The sequence below is a fragment of the Narcine bancroftii genome, unplaced genomic scaffold (assembly GCF_036971445.1).
Source record: "Narcine bancroftii isolate sNarBan1 unplaced genomic scaffold, sNarBan1.hap1 Scaffold_221, whole genome shotgun sequence".
In the NCBI taxonomy this organism is placed as follows: Eukaryota; Metazoa; Chordata; class Chondrichthyes; order Torpediniformes; family Narcinidae; genus Narcine; species Narcine bancroftii.
Genome location: NW_027211956.1, coordinates 98,832 through 105,645, shown reverse-complemented (window position 1 = coordinate 105,645; position 6,814 = coordinate 98,832).

The window sequence follows — 6,814 nt, the reverse complement described above, 5'->3', positions numbered from 1 at the left end:
TCCAATGTATAAAAGTTGGCCACAGCCCCAATTTTCCCAGCACTTAAATAATTCTCCCACTCTAATTTGTGTGAGAAACACAGCTCACTGATTAAATAATTTTGAAGTCAATAGGTGAAGCAATATAACCATTTTATTCAACGTTCTTGCAAGAGCGGGTCTCCTTCAGAAAGGCACACACACTGCTATTCAACAACCTTTTTTTCTACATTTCTTTGTGTTAATAACCACTCCTCCGTTAGTTAAATTGGTTAGTTCACTGAGTAATTGATAAGTACGTTTAACCTATCAAAAGAAGTTCCTCTCCTTGTATTGAAGCCCGCCCTAGTTTCCATCTCCCACTCCCCTTATTTCACTACCCCCTACCTTTATTTATTCTCATCCTTATCTGGTATGATGCCCAGTTCTTTTGCAATTTTTTTGGTATCATTTTGGCTTTCTCTGCAATTTTTTGCAGGAAGTGACCTTCCTTGGTATTCTAGCAGACCGCAACCCCCCACCCCCCACCCTCCCCACAAGGTACGCATCGGCTTTCTCTGGGCAGCCATTATTAACTCTGCAGAAACAGGCCTTTGGCTACTTTCCACAATCCTGCCCCTCCTTTTTTATTTATTCTACTGTTTCTTCATCACTGGAGATAGAACCATAAAATGTCTCCAATTTGGATAACATCATACACGAGTCTCTTCCATTTTCTAAAGCTTTTACTGTCAAGTAGATACAGATTATCCCGTGTTGACCCATCTTCTATGTCCCTTAAGGGCATTTGTTTCATAATTGCAGTTTCAATAAGCCGCTGTGTAAGCCCGCGCACACAGGGCATATATAATACATCATCCCACACCAGTTAGTACTCCTACCTCCAGTATTAAGGAGGGCAGTATGGAGACGATTACTCCCTCCCATTTTCCAAAGTACAACTCCAGCCACCCAGTTAGTGAGGTGCCCACCCCTCAGCCAGGGTGGAGAGGCACTGCTACACTTTTGTAATAGTTCCATCTGGGCTGGATCGTGTGGGATAAAAGTACACCAATTTCCACTTAGCATTACACAGTCTCCTCCATTCTCTGCTCAGACCATATCTAGCGCTATTCTGTTTCCCCATGCCACGCGACTGGTGGCATCCAATTGATCAGTGATCCCCTTTACAGCATCCAGGATATAATTTATGAAACATTGTTGATTGTAGTAAATATAGTTTATCCAGTCCACGTTTTTTTAAGAATAGTTTCCCACCAAAAGATAGTTAACTCAAACTCTGCTGCTATCTGATTGCGTACGTTAAATATATTAGGTACTCCCCTTGGCACCCCAATTGAATCAATACAAATTTGGTTACATAAAGACGTTCCCAGGAACTCCCTCTTACTTCTCTTTATCCCTATTACCTTCTCCCATTCTAATTCCAAGGTGAAGGGTATGGCCAATTGACTGATTGCACAGGTACCCTTCCAGTTGGGAGGAAGAATCAGTCTCAGGATCCTGCCTCTGCTCAACCACCATAGATCCATTCGAGGTACATTCAAGGCTGAGTAGTGCCCTCCCCTCTCCTCTGTCACATCTCGTACCTTTATACATATTGTAGATTTCCTACATTCCTCGTGAACTATCTTCCTTTTGTCTAGAAATTCAGGCGGTGTGATTTCCTGACACAGCCGAGAATGCCAGCGGAATCCGGACATCCTTCTTCAGAGCAGGAGGGAAATCAGGGACAGAGATTTACAGGACTGGTTACCCCAGGCCATTTTATCCTGATACAAGGCCATCGTTCACCTCATTCCTTGTCTGTCTTTATCCCAACCCAGCGGAAATGGAATCACCTGTGCTATAAGTGCATGCATAGCAATTGCTCTTTTTTAAACCCTTCACTGTATATTTTACCTATTCTACCCAGACATTTGTATCGCCATAACTTGTCTCAATCGTCTGTCTAAGGTCCTCTACCTCCACTATCTTTACTACTTTCAGATCATTGGATGGAGTATAGGGTTTCTCGCTGGGCATTATTGTGAAGGTACGATCAGTTGGATTAGTCTTGGATCCTTCTACGATTATTCTAAATCAACACGCCAACGGGTCCTTTCCCCTGATGTTTATACCCATTCCAAATTGATTTCTCATCTACCCCTTTTGAGTAGGTTTTTCCATTGATTTCCTCAATCCCTGAGGTTTGTTTAATGGTCATATGGATAGGATTACACTCTTTGTTCCTGCAGTTAATGGCAAAGTGTCCTCTCCAGATTGATATCTGACATTTTAGTACCAGATCTTGTACCAGCCGTCCAGCACCGGGTCTGGGTGGTCCACCATGCATCACACCAATAGGGACAGAGTCTATTAAGACACATATGTTTCTCCTGAACACTATGTCATCTCTGACTCTCAACCCCACCACATTTTATTAAGCTACAAGCATGACATTGAATTACCTGCAGTTTAGAACTCTCGGGGATGGTCATGGTGAACTTTACTGGCCCTGAAGGCTTGAGGGTGGATTCTAATCCTCTCCCTATTGGGGTATGAATCTCATTGGACCCACTCTGGTTTCCAATGACCAACGCTGTCCACCATATCCACCACCATCTCATGTTCCTTACTACCGAAGGAGGAGGGTTGTACATCGCTATTAAATTATCTTTCACAAACTAGTCCAAGTCCTGCTCTAATGACCATCAATGTCTTTTCAGCTGGTTCTTGAGCAGGTCTTTGGTGGGATGTATCTGCCAAGTTGGCGGCTCAGCAGTGGTGTCCACCAGTCCTTTCTCTCTGGTGTGAATTGTCCACCATATTTTGGCAGTTCTTATCGCCGGCTCAATGGTCAGGAGGGTTAGAAATGGTCCTACCCAACTTGGCTGAAGCTTGGAGTCCCTCCATACCTTCACCAGAACCCAATCACCTGCTTGTATTTGGTGGACAGCAAATTCGAGTGGAGGTATCTGGGCCAAAAGACCCTTCTTCCTAAGAACTAATAAAGAAGAAGCAAGAGCCGAGACATCATTCTTTAGAAATTGGTCAGTGACTTCTACAGTTGGCAATTTCCCTTCTCTTCCCAAAAATGACACTCTGAAAAGCATCTCATAGGGGTCAATCCGACATCCCTTTCAGGTGCCCTTTGGATTCGCAGTCAGACTATAGTCATTTTGTCCACAGTAACTTTGTTTCTAGCACAAATTTGGACAATTGTTTATTCAATGTCTGATTCTTTCATTCTCACTGCCCTGAGGAAGGGGGATACCATGGGATATGAAAATCACATTTTATTTCTATCTTTTGCTTTATTTCTTGGTATCTTAGAGGTGAAGTGACTTCCTTGGTCAAAGTCTATGTTTCCCACCAGCCCATAGGGTGGTATAATGTGCTCTAAAATAATCTATGATACTCCCTATGAAATGGCCAAGGCCATTGGGAATGCTTCTACCCATCATGTCAGGTGACCAACTGGTACTAAAAGGTACTTTTGCCTACCTATCTGAGGTCGATCGGTAAAGTCTACCTGTATACTCTGGAAGGGCCTTCTACCAGTTCCCCTTCCTCCCCTTTGGGATACCCTTAGTATCTTTGTGCTAACTTTTTGACAAGTTAGTCACCCTGCACAGATCTGTTTGGCCATGGTGTATACGCCCTTGCATCCCAATTTCCTCAATACTATATAGCACGTCGCTTGTCCTCCCCAGTGACTCCCTTGGTGCAGGGTTGTTTCTCATGATGGGTTTATTTACTAACTCTCTTCCATTTGGGAGAATCCACTTTCGTTCTTCAGTGTTTACTGCCCCCATTCCACAGAATTCCTCCACTTCCTCTTTAGTAAATATTGTTTTAGCTTGTTCACAACCCACAGTGGGAACCAACACGTATAACCATATAACAATTTCAGCACGGAAACAGGCCAATTTGTCCCTTCTAGTCACACTGATCCATGTACCCTCCTCTAATCCCACTTACCAGCACTCCGCCCATATCCTTCCATCTCCCTCCCATCCATATACTTATCCAACTCTTTCATAAATGAGAAAATTGACCCTGACTCCACCACCTTTCCCGGAAGCCCATTCCACGCAGTAACCACTGGCTGAGTAAAGAAGTTCCCCCTCATGTTACTCCTAAACCTTTGCTCGTCAACTCTCAACTCATGACCTCTTGTATCCTTCTCTCCTCCTCTCAATGGGAAAAGCCTTTCCACATCAACTCGATCTATTCCTCTCATTATTTTAAACAACTCTATCAAATCCTCTCTCAGCCTTCAAGTCATTAAGGTTGTCCATTGTCACCAGCCTTGTTTGCATTGGTCAGTGAACCATTAGCTCAGGCAACTCGACAGAATGACAAGGTTAAATGGATAGGAATTGCAGATGATGAATATGAGATTAATTTATTCACTGATCTATTGATTTATTTGACACATCCTTTGAAATATTTAAGAATGTTTAATTACATTTGGGGAGATATCTGGGTAGAAGGTGAATAGAGATAAAAGTGAAATATTGCCGATTTTGGAAGGGGATTATAAGGAGTGTAAAAATATTATAAAATTATGATAGTCTGATAAAATTAAATATTTAGGGGTAACTGTGAATGCAAATTATCAATCTTTATATATTTTAAATTATGTACCTTTATTGAAAAAGATTTAAATGGATTTGATTAAATGGAAGGATCTTCCATTAACGTTAATGGGTCAAGTAAATTGTATTAAAATGAATACTTTTCTTCGTATTCAATACTTATTTCAGTCAACTCCATGTTCACTTTCAAAGGGTTTATTTTCAGGATTTGAATAAGGTGGTGAGGAAAGTTTTATGAAAGGGAAAATTAGCTCGAGTGGCCTGACAGAAATTGACATGGAAATATGCACTAGGTAGACTCCAGTTGCCTCATTTTCAAAAGTATTATGAAGCTGCACAGTTGAAGTTTGTTAGTGGAATGATGGATATTAATCAGCCTCCTAGTCGGGCCAAGGTAGAGTTAGCCTGCATTTCTGAATTTGATCTACACCAGTTTATATACAAGTGGAATTTGAATTTATTGCAGGGATAGGATATGCCAGTATTAAAACATTTGTTGAAGATATGGGATAAAAGAAATGATGTTATAGGAACAAAGGGTAAATGATCAATTCAAACTCCGTTACATCAGCTTATTCCTTTTTCAAGGTTTCATAGGTATTTAAAGATATGGTATTTTCAGGGCATAAAAGTGATTCAGGATTGTTTTGAAGAGGGACAGTTTCTTTCTATAAATCAATTGAGGGAGAAATTTGGGACACCAGTAAATCCTTTATTTGTGTATTACCAACTTAGAGCTTTGATAAGAGATCATTATGGTAAGCAGATGAGTTTACCTAAGTTAATGTAATTGGAATCTTTGATTTCCTTTAAACCAACGAGAGGTTTTATTTCAAATATCTATCAATTGTTACAGGAAACTATGTAAAACCCGAATTTGGAGAAATCTAGAAATAAATGGGAAAGCGATTTAACTTATGCTATACATCAAGAGGATTGGGAGGTTATATGTCATGAAGCGATAACTAAACTGACTAAGGTAAGATATGGTTTGGTTAATTATAATTTTTTGCATCAGTTATACTGGACTCCTGAGAAATTGAAAAACTACAGATTTAGTCATTCAGATTTTTTAGAAGTGGGTCAAGTACTTAAACTTTTTTGCATGCAGTTTGGTCTTGAGATAGAGTACAAGCATTTTGGGAAAAGTTAGGTTGGTTTTGGAGAAATGATTGAAAATTAAATTACCATTCGATCCAGAGATTTTCTGTTGGGTGATATAGTTTGTTTGACTGGCTTAGGGTTGGATAAGTTTCAAATAGCATTTGTACGTTTGGCGTTATCTGTGCCACAAAAATGTGTAGCAATTACTTGGAAAGCCAATGCAGAGATTAATATAGTGGGATGGCAGAATGAATTAAGATCTTGTATTTATATGGAGAAAATAGCAATTTACAAAATAATTTCTCTATTTTTATTAAAATGTGATCATTCTATTTCGAATATATGGGTTTGGAAATATCTTAAAAGTGTGAATATGTTTTATGTTTTTTGGCTCACATTGAGGGGGCTTGCTGAAGGGGTGGGAAGGGGGGTTTACTAGATGTATAAAAACCTTTTTTCCTGTTGCTATTGATTTCATCTTGTTCTTAAAAGTTTTTTTTTAAAGGTGAGCTGGGTCCTCCACTCAATCATCATGTTTGGACAACTGTGGGCACAAAAGTGCAGGGATACTTAGTTCACTAACCTGCCCATTTACCCACGAGGCATGAACATCACCGCGAGAAGCATGTAAGGGTTACCATACTCATCGCATGCAAAGAAGGATCCAGCTTGCTCCTCTGTCTTTTTGTATGGGGGGGTGCAAGCACACGTGCATCATGCGTGTGGCCAGGGCAACGCACAAACACATCCAAGAATCTGCAACTTAACAAATAAAGTGGACTGTACCTGTGGACATGGGCATGCGAGATGACAAAAAAACAAAAAGTCAGGGCTCTAACTCACCAGAACTTGTGGTCAACAACCACTTGGAGAACTACAGAGTGTCACCCTTTGGAATGTAGGAGGCCGTTGGGTCCATGCTGGGTGTAATAATGGGAATCTTTGACCCAGCAATGGCGCCAGCACACATTGGGTAGCACCTTTCTGCAAAGCCATCAATTGTCTCCTGGAGGAGTGTTCCACTTGGCAGGGAGATTAAATGCTTACCGAGGACACCCTTCCAGGATCCTGTCACCTGCCGTACCACCATGCACACAAGTGCTGACACCTATCCCGAGGATGGCACTGATGGATCAATACTCACAAGA